The sequence below is a fragment of the Mustela putorius genome, unplaced genomic scaffold, assembly GCF_011764305.1.
Source record: "Mustela putorius furo isolate JIRA1106 unplaced genomic scaffold, ASM1176430v1.1 tig00000785_pilon_pilon_pilon, whole genome shotgun sequence".
NCBI lineage: Eukaryota > Metazoa > Chordata > Mammalia > Carnivora > Mustelidae > Mustela > Mustela putorius.
The window spans coordinates 10,195,493-10,207,574 of NW_025421480.1; the positions used below are offsets into that span (position 1 = coordinate 10,195,493).

Below are 12,082 nucleotides of genomic sequence, written 5' to 3' on the forward strand. Positions count from 1 at the left end.
GTGGCCACATTGCGGGTCATTGTTAATTTCCTCGACGTGTTTTCCTGCATTTTGCCACCATGGGCATGAATGACTTCTACAAATAGGGGAAACAACTATTTTCTTGAAGAAACAATCACCAGGCTTGCAGTGCAGGGCAATGGCACGTATGTGGGATGTGTGGATCTCAGAGGGCATCTGGCAAAGTCCGCCACTCTGGAAGTGCAACTCGATCTCTCTACATACAGATGGCTGATAAGCACAGAACAAGCCTCTTTAGTCTAGAGTTGGGTCTCCAGTGCCAGGAGCAGCCCCTGTTCTGCTCAGAATCTTTGCCTCTGCATCAGGAAGACCTCTAGATGTGCACTGTCCCATGTGGGATCCGTTAGCCATATGTGACTATTAACACTTAATCAGGGATCCATACAATTTATAACCCAGGTCTCAGTCACACTACCCTTATTTCGGGGACTCACGAGCCACTTATGTAGGTACCACGGTGTGCAGCTTAGCTGTAAAATGCTGATCCAGGCGTAATGCCTGTCAGTTTTGCAGAGGGGACCAGCTTCTTCACCACCAGCCTCCCAGAAATTCACCGTGGGCTGGTACAACAACGCAGGTTTAATCAGATGAACTTGAGCAGATATAAACATACAATCTGGAGTCTCTAAAATATACTTGCTGGTGTATGGCAGAATTGTGGGGGAATTCATTTTGGTTAAAGACCAGCTCCATATAGATCTATGGGATAATGCATCTCCCCCAAATGATGCGCTCTTGGGCTGAATTAATGAAGTAGAGGGCTTCGAACGAGGGTCAGATCACACGGAGAGTGTCAGTGTCTTTCCCTCAGTGGTGTTTTCAGAACTGGAATTGGTGCTAATGATTGAAGGGAAAAAAAAGCAGTTTGTGTCACTAGGCACTGCTATGGGTTTAAGCAGATCCCAGCTGCCTAGGACAGGAAAGCCTGGTAAAAGCTCAGCTGCTAGGTTTTAGGGCGTTGAGCCTTGTTTACCAAAATGATGAGTCACAGGGGTAAAAGAAAGGGCAAACCTGGTGAGAAGCTGCAAACCAGTGCTTGGGCTGGCGGGGGTGGGGGGTGGGGGGTGGGAGGGGGACACCGGGAGACAGGGCAGAGCAGCAGCCGGGAACCTAGTGAGGCTGAAGATTCTAGAGCAACACCACTGGAGCTATAAAAAACAGCTGTCATCAGAAGTCTTGATGGGAAAATTTTGTTATTGTGTGTCAAGAACTTTCTATCCTGTGACCTTGTCCAAAAAAGGAAAATTCTTCTGTTTTTTGATAATGCGTGACTTCCTACAAGGGTAAGTATTGTATGATAGTGGAGTGGATAGAATGGTGTTCAGTTTTGAGTATTACAGTGCAAAAGGGTTGCCGAGTTACCTAACGCAAAAGAAAAAGTGGATAAAGAGTGGATAAAGCTCCAGGAACAATGAAGACCAGAGGATGTGAGAAGTGAAACTGAGTGTGTGCCCCAGGGAGGAAGGGGAGGAATGGGAATCGGGCGGCAGCTTGAGACAGGGAGGACTGTCCAGCAGGTGGCAGGGGCCGTGGGAAGCAGCACTGAGGGGTGGAGATTCCAGAGCCAGGCTGATCTGGCTGATCTGGCGTCCTGGTGCTTTCTAGCCTTGTGACCTTGGGCAGATCACTCAGCTCTTCTAAACCTCAGTTTCTTCAGATTCAGGAGATAAGGACGTTTGCATAGTGTTATTGCGAGAATTAAATAAGATAATGCACACTTAGTGCTTATGACCGTGCCCGGCGTGCAACAAACACTTGCCTGTGGTGGGGACAGAGTGCCTTGTCACTGGATATCCTGACAGAATCATTATGATCACTAATGGAAAGAGTCACAGGACAGACTACTGCATAGTTAGGAGGTGTTGTGCTGATATGCTAACCACCTAAAAGTTAAAAGGGATCGTGTGCAAAGGTCCTGTGGTTGATCAGTCTGATCAACTCTGGAACAATCAAAGTTGAACAGTTTCTTGACCCTGTGCCTTCTCTGAGACTTTAATATACGACCTTGAACTTTAAATGCCCTGTCATCCTTGGCCACAGAGCCCTTTTTCACAAAACATATTGAAGGAAGAAAGCATTTCAAGGGCACTTTAGAAAACACTGAAATCAATGACCTGAGGTCCTTTCAGACTCTGGCATCTGAAAAAGTTATGAATTTCAAATGCAGTTTCCATTTGAATGTTTCCAAGTTACTGTTTATCGAGCACTTACCAGAAGACAGGCACTGATTTAACCCCTTTAGAGACAAAAAGCCATATGATCCTCGGGCAAACTCATGACATTCTCCCTCATCCCCTTTTTACTGGCGCCAGAGGGAGGGGATACTGAGACCAGGGTGAAGCCAGTTGGCCCAAGGTCACTGAGCTAACACCCAGTGGAACTAGGACAATAACCAGCCTGCTCCTTGCTAGCTATATACTGAGGACAAAATCCAGCCTGGGGTTGCCATTAAGGCAAGAGGGAAGGAACATGGCGCCGCAGCCGGAGTCTTGGGCCTTGGAGACCCGTCTTGCAGGTGTCAATGGCATGATCTTTGTACCGACCGACACTGGAGCCCACTGTCTGGGCCAGGGAGCTGTACGGTTGTTAGGAGAGGAGAGGCCGAAAGGAGGGGAGGGGATTATCTGTGTGGCATGGCCACAGGCTTCCTTTCTCATTGCTAGAGGTGATGAGAAGCGAAACCCCAGGTTTGTGTGAAATCTGCGTATACCCCTTCCCCACCAGCTTCATGCAGGACGAGATAAAGGGGAGGTGGGGCTCCTCTTCTCACTCTCTCTCCTCCCCTCTTCCATGCGTGGTAACAAGGGGCGACTTTCCAGTCAGGATGCCCTTCCCTTGTGCGCAAGATGAGGAGAACTACCTCTTACAGGGTGAGGCTGAGAATCTGGAAAAGTAGCTTCTCGGCTCGGCTACTCACGATGACAAGTGAGACTCATTCATGGACCACGACAGCCCCGGCCCTGGGATCACGTTCTGGCCTGGGCCTGTGATTGTTTCAGGCCTCTCCCGGCTCCCCGGCTCAGAGCACGGAGCAGGCCAGCCACAGCCCACTGGGCAGAAGCCCAGAGCAGCAGGTGGCACCCCGCAACCCGGCTCCGGGAAGACTCTGCTGCCTCCGTGTGGCCATCCCGCGCGGGTGCCAACAGAACGGGCCGGACAGAACGGGCCGGACCAGACGCGGACACTCCAGAGCAGAGTTACAGGCAGAATCCAAGACTCCCCTGGGTTTCCTGCAGCCCCAGAGAGCAGCGCCCTTCCTGCACCCCCACGATGGGCGCAGGATCCCACAGATGGGTGGGGACGGAACGACTGATGAGGTCCCACAGTTGGTGGCTCCTACGGATAGAGGTCACTTCAGTTAAAACCAAAGCAGACGAACAATCCAAAAAGGAAATTAAGAAAATAATGCCATTCACAACAGCATCAAAAAAAAAATGAAATGCTTAGGAAGAAAATTAACCACAGAGGTGAAAGGCTTGTATGCTGGAAACCACTAGAAGAAATTAAAGAAGATATAAGGATACAGGTAGATATCCCACGAGCATGGATTAAAGAACGTTAAGGTGTCAGTATTACTTAAAGCAATCTGTAGATCCAATGTAATCCCTATGAAAATCTCAATGACATTTATTTTTTGCAGAGATAGAAAAAAATCCTAAAATTCAGTGTCTCAAGGGACCCCCAAATAGCCAAAACAAAACAATCTTGAAAAAGAAGCAGAGACACCCCACACTTCCTGATTTCGAACTTTCTATAAAGCTATTGAAACAACAGTGTGGACAGACCAATGGTACAGAACAGAGAACCCGGAGATGAACTCAATGTGAAGCGTCAAACAATAAGGCATGTCAGGACCACTGAACGGGGAAAGGACAGTCTCTTTGACAAATGGCGCTGGGAAAACCGGATCTCTGCATGCAAAAGAATAAAGATGGACCCTAATCTTACATCATATGCAAAAATTAGCTCAAAATGGATTACATAAGACCTCAAACCATAAGACTCCTAGGGAAAAAAACATAGTGAAAAAGCTTCATGACATCGGACTTGGCAATGGTTTCTTGGCCATGAACCCAAGCACACAGTTGACAAAAGCAAACATAAACATAGACAAACGGGACTTTATCATTCTGAAAAACTTCTGTGCATCAAAGGAAACTATTAAGAGTGCAAAGGCAACCCACAGAATGGGGGAAAACACATACTTTTTAAAAAATATTTTCTTTTTTTCTTTGTCAGAAAGAGAGAGAGAAAGAGCACAAGCAGAGGAAGTGGCAGAGGGAGCGGAAGAAGCAGGATCCCCACTGAGCAGGGAGCTGGATGGGGGGCTTGGTCCCAGGACTCTGGGATCATGACCTGAGGTGAAGGCAGATGCTTCGCCAACTGAGCTGCCCAGGCACCCTGGCAAAATACATAATATTTTTTAAAAGATTTTATTTATTTATTTGACAGACAGAGATCACAAGTAGGCAGAGAGGCAGGCAGAGAGAGAGGAGGAGGCAGGCTCCCTACTGAGCAGAGAGCCCGATGCGGGGCTTGATGCCAGGACCCTAAGATCATGACCTGAGCTGAAGGCAGAGGCTTAACCCACTGAGCCACCCAGGCACCCCAAAATACATAATTTGATAAGAAATTAATACACAGGGGCGCCTGGGTGGCTCAGTTGGTGAAACGTCTGACTCTTGATTTTAGCTCGGGTCATAATTTCAGGGTTGTGAGATCGAGCCCCATGTCAAGCTCCATGCTGGGCATGGAGCCTACTTTAAAAAAAAAAAAAAGTTAATACCTAGAATATGCAAACAGCTCCTACAACTCAACAACAAAAAATCCGATTTAAAATGGGCAAAGGACTCGGATAAGACATTTCTCCAAAGGAGATATATAAATGGCATACAAACTCATGAAAAGATGCTTGACATTAGTCATCATCAAGGGAATGTATACCCAAAGCACAAAGAGCTACCGTCTCACAGCTGTTAGGATGGACACAGTCAAAAAGAAAATCACAAGTGCTGGAGAGGATGTTGAGAAAGGGGAACCCTCGTGCATGGGCAGTGGGATTGCAAACTGGTGTAGTCATTGCCTAAACAGAATGGAGGCTCCTCAAAAAGTTAGATGAAACTACTCCAGGATCCAGGCCCCCCCCCCCCGGGTCTATACGCAGAAGGACTGAAAGCAAGATCTCCAAGAAGTTTCTGCACATCCATGCTGCCTGCAGCAGCGCTTACAGCGGCAAAGATGCTGTGCAGACCAGACATCCATGGACGGATGAATGGAGGAAGAGAATGTGGTAGGTCAATACCATGCAATATGAATCAGCCTTCAGAAGGAAAGAAACGCCATCACAGGCCAAGATACACATGACCCCGGAGGACACTATGCTGAGTGAAGTCGGTCAGCCCCCAAAACACGAATCCCGCACAATTCCACGTATAGGAAGGATCTAGAGCAGCCAGGATCATACAGACAGCAGGATGGTGGCTGCCAGGGGCTGGGGGAGGGAAACGGAAGTCGCTCACTGGGTAGAGTTTCAGTGTTGCAACATGAGAAAGTTCTGGAGACCTTCCTGGCAACTGGGTGAGCTGTCTGACACTATCCCAGGGCAAGTGTGAGATGATTAAGATGATACATTGTCAGGGACAGGGTTGTCCCAGGACCCCAGGCACAACCCCCCCCCCCATCACACAGGCACTATTCCCAGGAGAAGAGAGCAGGGCACGGCCCACAAAGCTGAGCTGGCCAGTTTATTTTCTAACGCTGAGCCAAATGGGGCGGAAAGGTAAGAAAGTTGCCGTAGCAGGTGCTGGTGCTTGCCAACATACGTAGAGCCTTCCCCGCTCCGCTCTCATTCCTGCCTCACAACACAGCTGTGATTCTACGCAGGTGCCCATCCTGCCCCCATGAGACTCAGGGTCACGTCCCAACTGGTGTTTGCTGGCCCTGACAGCCCCACACTCATCACCTAGGGAAGAGACACAAATCCCACCAATGGGATTCAGGGGGAAATCTGCCTGGGGCAGGGGCTAAGAATGATTTTCACCAACCTCAAAAAATGACATGGGAAGGTTCATTCTTCCCCTCTCCTTCCCCTCGGCTCTGCACACCTGGCTCTGTGCAGGGGGCAGGAATGCTGGAGAGGGAGATGGGAAGAATGAGGGAATTATCGATGGGATTTCACTGAACTGAATAAACCAAACCAGACCAGTGTACCCCATTCTTGTCACAGGAGAGAAACTCCCAACTGCGTGAGCCCCCTGGAGCCCAAACTAAGCCAAGCTTCACTAGTTTAACCAATTTGTGACCCTCCACCAGGGCGTGAAGGTGTCTGCAGCCCAAGTGTCCGGAACATCTGACTTCTTCACACCTGCGCACACAGGGTTAGCTGAGTCCCCCCGCCGCATCCCGCAGCGGGGCCTCCTGGAGTCAGGGAGGCTGGCCTCCCCACACGCACGGACACCCCTCCCCAGCTCTACTCTGCCGCTGGTTTTGCCACCCTCTTGCCTCTGGCCTGGGCTTCTGGAAACTAAAAATTCTCTCAGTGGACCAGACTCCAAGCCCCTTGCGACCAGACACTTCTCATTTCTGCATCTCCACGCTGCCTGGTTTACACCAAGGATGGGTACGTTCTTTAGGATGAATCAGTTAATTGCCTCCTGCAAACAGAGCAGATCATGCCCAGAAGAGTCCCCATCCATGGTGACGAGTCCCCCTCCACCCAGACTAGCCCCTGCAAACTACCCTGGACACACAGGGATCCCAGTAGGGCCAAGCCTGGGGCAGCGAAGTCCTCAGCAGGGGGCCAGGGTAGGCAGAGCGCCCCCTGGGGGGAGGGTCCTGCCCTCCCTTCTCCCAGAGTTCTGTATCCCTCACCCCCCTTGTATTTCATTCTGGTTCAGAAATCACGGCACTTTAGTCGACAGCGGGAGCAGCCTTGTCCGAGCTTCTAAAAATCATTAAAATGACTCAGCCGTGGAATCCCTAATGTGTGGGTGTTTAAGATTTTATGAGAAAGAGAGAGTGTATGAGTAGGGGGAGCAGAGAGAAAGAGGAGGGAGGAAGCAGGGGGGGCAGAGGGAGGAGGAGAAACAGACTCCTTGGTGAACGTGGAGCCTGACGTGGGGCTCGATTCCAAGACCCCGAGATCACGACCTGAGTGGAAACCATCAGTCGGATGCTTAACCGACTGCGCCACCCAGGCGCCCCTGTCACTACTATGTTTTATGTCTTTCGCTTTATGCATGAGAGACACTGAGGCCCAGAGAGTGGAATCGGCCAGCAGGCGGCGGCTACTGGTGGCAGACTAGGAATCAGCCTTCAAGGCACCAAACTCCCATGTGTTTTTTTTTTTTTTTTTTTTTTTTTTTTTTTTTTTTTTTTTTAAAGATTTTTTTATTTATTTATTTGACAGAGAGAAATCACAAGTAGTTGGAGAGGCAGGCAGAGGGAGAGAGGAAGAAGCAGGCTCCCCGCCAAGCAGAGAGCCCCATGCGGGACTCGATCCCAGGACCCTGAGATCCCATGTGTTTGATTGTGTTCGCTCTCCCCTTGTTAGGGAACTGTGACCCGAGGAGAGTCCCACCTGCGCGTTGGGTTTACTTTAGGAAAGCCTTCGTTGCCTGATGAGAAGAGAGGGGGCCCCAGGTTATGTGGGGGCGGAGCTTGTCTCCACCTGCCCCACACCCCATAAGCTCACCTGGAGCGGGCCTGGGAGAGGAAGCCAGGTGGGAGGGAGGGGGCGCCCCTGAGCAGCCCCGCCCTCCAGGTCCGCGGTGCACAGAGATGGGGGGGTCATGCTCAGCGCCCTTCCTGGTTCCTCATCCACAGGTCCCAGCCTTGGCCGTTTGAGAAGATGTAAGAGAGGAAAGGAGGAAGTGGACCGCTGCGACGACCATGGAGAACACGGATGGGATTCTGGGAATCAAAGTGCCTTTGTTTTTCCCGGGAGATCTGAGAAGACGTTGCCTGTGTAAAAAGTGACAAGCCCGCTGCGGTTGGGGAGCAGGTGGAGAGGAAGGGTTTGGGAAGTTTTAGAAACGATCCGCTTTCCTCGCACACAGAATCCTGTAAGCGTGTCCCAGTGACCAAGCCAGCTGGACACGGGGTGGCCGTCCCTGCGCAGCCCAGGCAAACAGCGAGCCCCCCTGCTGCAGCGTGTCGGTCACAGTGACGACACCCCAGTTAGAACCACATGATGGCTGGGGCTCCCGGCCTGCTCAGTCCGTGGAGCGACTCTTGATCTTAGGGTCATGAGTTCAAGCCCATGTTGGATAAGAAGCTTACTGAAAATAAAAATAAAAATATAGAATTGCCCCAAAATAAAACGCTGTGAAACTGAAAGATAGGTTGTAGAGTGTGGGCGGGGAGGGGACCCCAAGGGATGGAGAGCAGAAGGGAACTGTTCGGAGAAGACTAGAACAGTCCGAGCAATCTGACCAAGGTCTCAACGGATGAAACTCCTGCAGAGCGAGAGCAGAAGAAATCCAAGGAGAACGTTCCCCGACTGTGAGCAGACACACAGCTTCTGAGGCAGGACGGCGGGGTTGCGGACCATGGGGGTGAGGAACTCTGGTCCCCGGCTTCTGGAGTCCTCAGCACACATACTGTGCGGGGTGCATCCACGGCACAGAGTCTGCGGGCCCGGTGAGGTCACACCTCAGCTCCTTTCCCTCCCTCACCACGCGAATGCTGTAATTCCTATCCAGGTGATGTTAGCACACCTCCCGGTGCACGAGGATGAAAGGTATTAACCACATGAACTCACGTAGAACGTGCCTGGGGGATGGTCTGCTGCTGGCATCGCCTCTCTCCGAGAAGTCCCTGGCCACTGCCTCAGGCCCAAAGGCGCCCCATGTCTCCCCATCCCCGCTCCCGGACTGCCTCACAAACCACTGCCAAGCCCTCTGGCCATTCACTCGGACTGGATCTTCCCTCTCCACCGCCATACGAAGCTGTCCGGAGGTCCTGCGTCCGACATGTGACCCTTCCTGAACAGCCAAGGGGAAAATGAGGATTTGCAGGGCCCTTCCTTCCCAGTAGATGGCCCAGGACACCCCCTCCTCATTAACTCAGAAGAAACCCCCATTTCCGGATCACAGGCCACAGGGGCGTTTCTGCACTGGATGGCTGGTCAGCTTGCGCTCCTGGGGGCCTGTGCTGCCTGAAGCAGGAGACGCAGGGGCCGCAGGTTTGGACCCCATCCTGCATCACTGCAAGGCACGGGTGGGCACCCCGCCTTGCCTGGATGGCAGCATGGCTCACCTCCGGCTCTCTCTCCCACCTCATTTTACTTCCAAGATGACCGTCTACCTTGGTCCCCCTGGTTACCACCCAAAGCCCATTCCCACTTCCAGGACCCCGGGAATGGACATGCTCAGGAGGACCCCCAACCTCTCTTTTCCCCAGGAACTTCTCTGTTCCACCCACTTCGCGAGGTGTTGGCCTGGGAAAGCTCACATACCTGTGGGACAGGATGTACCTACCTGTGGGCCGCTCCCCCGGCCCAGGGAAACCTGGCAATGTCTGGACAGTTCTACAAGATGGCACAGAAAGGGGAGGCTGTTCAATAAAGAGGGCTACAGATAGAGACAAATAAAACTCAGTCCCTCACCAAATACAATACATACACCTAAGTTTCATATGTATAAAATATCCTCATAGGAAAATTAAAAATGTTTTAAAGATTTATTTATTCATTTCAGAGAGGGGGGAAGGGCAGAGGAAGTGAGAGACTCTCAAGCAGACTCCCCACTGAGCACAGAGTACTGAGCACATAGTACTGAGTACTTCGTACAGAGTACTGAGCACAGAGCCCTATGTGGGGGCTCGATCGCAGGGCCCTAAGATCATGACCTGAGCTGAAAACAGAGTCAGATTTGTAACCAGCTGAGCCACCCAGGCGCACTGAAAATTAAAATTTAAGCTTTTAGGAAGCCTCAAGGGTAGGGAAGGATCACTCAAAGAAGCCTCAAAGGCATACGCCACCAAAGATAAAGGATGGACATATATAATAACAGGAACATTCAAACGCGACTTTGGAGCCAGGGCAGACCATGAGGGAGATAAGTCACCGCCTGGGAAGCACGTTCAAAATGCCTGTCATTGACCAGACGTTAGCATCTCTCCGGAACATATATTTTTAACAGACGTAAATACCCATAAGGAAAAGGCAAGTTGTCCCAATGGAAAGTGCGTGAAGGATAAATAGATAGGGGAACTCGGCACAGCCAGAGCATACGATGAGACAAGGCTCAGGCTCGGGGCAGACTCAAACCTCAGGGACAGAACCCCCACCCGATCAGCAAACATGAAAAATCCGAAGATGCCGAGTGCAGGTCCAGCTGGGGAACCGGGGGGATCCTGCCGGAGGACAGAGGGTCCCAGGACCTTGGGGAGCAAGCACGACCATGCCGTCAGCGAGGGGACCACACTCACCCGGGGTGCCTGAAACAACTCTCCCCGCAGTCTGATTCTAACCCAGACACCCCACCACACCCACGGCATCTGTCCACAGCATAACAGGTGCACGGCGGTCGGTCACACAACGGAATGTGAAACAGTTCAAATAACTGAACCAGAGCTTCATTTACGTCCATGAATTTCTCAAGAACCAAATATGAACATTTCAGAAGTCGTCAAGTGAGCACGGTGTGGGATGTGTCGTTTCTGCCGAGTGTAAAGAGCGCGCCGGCACGCAGAGCCGTGCTGAACATGGAGGGACGGATGTGAGCTGCGTTGGGGACAGCAGAAGGTGGGTAGATGGCCCTGGGGCTGCAAATGGGACTTTGGGATGATAAGGTTTTATTTCTAAAAACAAATCTGGAGCAAATACGGAAAAACACTAGGACTAGTTGGCGGATGACATGGGAGTGGGGGGCTTGGCTCGTGCATCCCGTTCTCTGTTCCTTCCAGAATATCTGAATTATCTTTCTGTCCTCCCCCCACCCCATGCTCGGTGTCAGGGTCCCAGACTCCCAGCCCCTGACACGGCCTCCCCAGGCTGGGTCTCCTCAAGTAGCTGTTTCACCACAAGGGGTTGCACTCTGGGGCTGCTCACATTCACCGGCTTTCCCGTCTTGGCCCTTCCTCGTGGGCACCATTCCTCTCTCCTTCCTGGTGGGTTGCTGGGACATGGCGCCCTCCAGCCTCTGCCTGAGCCCCTAAATGTGGCTTGCACCCCAGCCCCGGGGCCAGTCCTCTGACAAAGACGTCTCCACACCTAACAAATCAGAACTTACCAAAGCTCATCTTTGGGGACCCCCCACCCCCCAACTACTGTTTTGATTGCCAAACTGAACAAGTTAACCCCAGGTCTTCCTCACCTTTACCACCCGGGGCCAGCCCTCTTCTTCTGAGACCCCAACCTACTACCGGCTTTCCGGGCTGTGATGCCATCACCCTGGGCTCTGACCATGACCATGAGTCAGTCAGCAACGGCTGGTGCCCAGATCCCAGAAAACACCACTGCTGCCCGTCTGCAGCTGGCCTCCGGGCTCCCACATTCCCTCCGCGCTTCTACCAACAGTCCAGGGAATGGCAAGCTACACCAAACATCAAAACAGTTATTTCTCTCACAATGGATTGCCAGCTGCTTGGCTCTCATGCCATTTGGGAAATGCAGACGCAGGGCTACCGGTCAGAACTGCAAACCGGGCCCTGCATTGGCTCAGTGGCTGCCCGGCCACGCTGCCCTGCACCACCAGTGGCCACCAGCCCTGCCCTGAGCACCTGAGCCCCGGCCAGATGCATCACTGAGATTCTCTCCCTGGCCTGGGACCATGGGGCAGGAAAGGGAGAAGCCGACCGGTCCATGTCCCTGGTCACAGCGCCCAGAGATGGACACGGGAGGGATGACAGTGGGTTCCAAACGTGGGCCCCTTCCCGGCCTCCCACAGTGCACTGGTTTGCCAAGGAGTGATGCTGCTTGTCTTGGCTCTTGCACAGCCCGGCTCAGGAAGCCCTGGACGTGGAGAAAAGAGTACAGACAGACAGGAGCCGTGAACCCTCTCCTTTGCAGTGGGGCGAATCTTCCCCCCGTCCTCTCCCCACACACCCTCCCAGGCGA

General features: G+C 52.0%; 1 long non-coding RNA gene across 1 annotated transcript; it reads left to right on the forward strand.

The window, feature by feature from the left end:
• Positions 1 to 1,113: 1,113 nt before the first annotated feature.
• Positions 1,114 to 11,567, forward strand: LOC123393251. The gene is made up of 3 exons (XR_006607993.1): positions 1,114 to 1,304; positions 6,334 to 6,640; positions 7,846 to 11,567. It is a non-coding gene; the product is annotated as an uncharacterized LOC123393251 (long non-coding RNA).
• Positions 11,568 to 12,082: the final 515 nt, after the last annotated feature.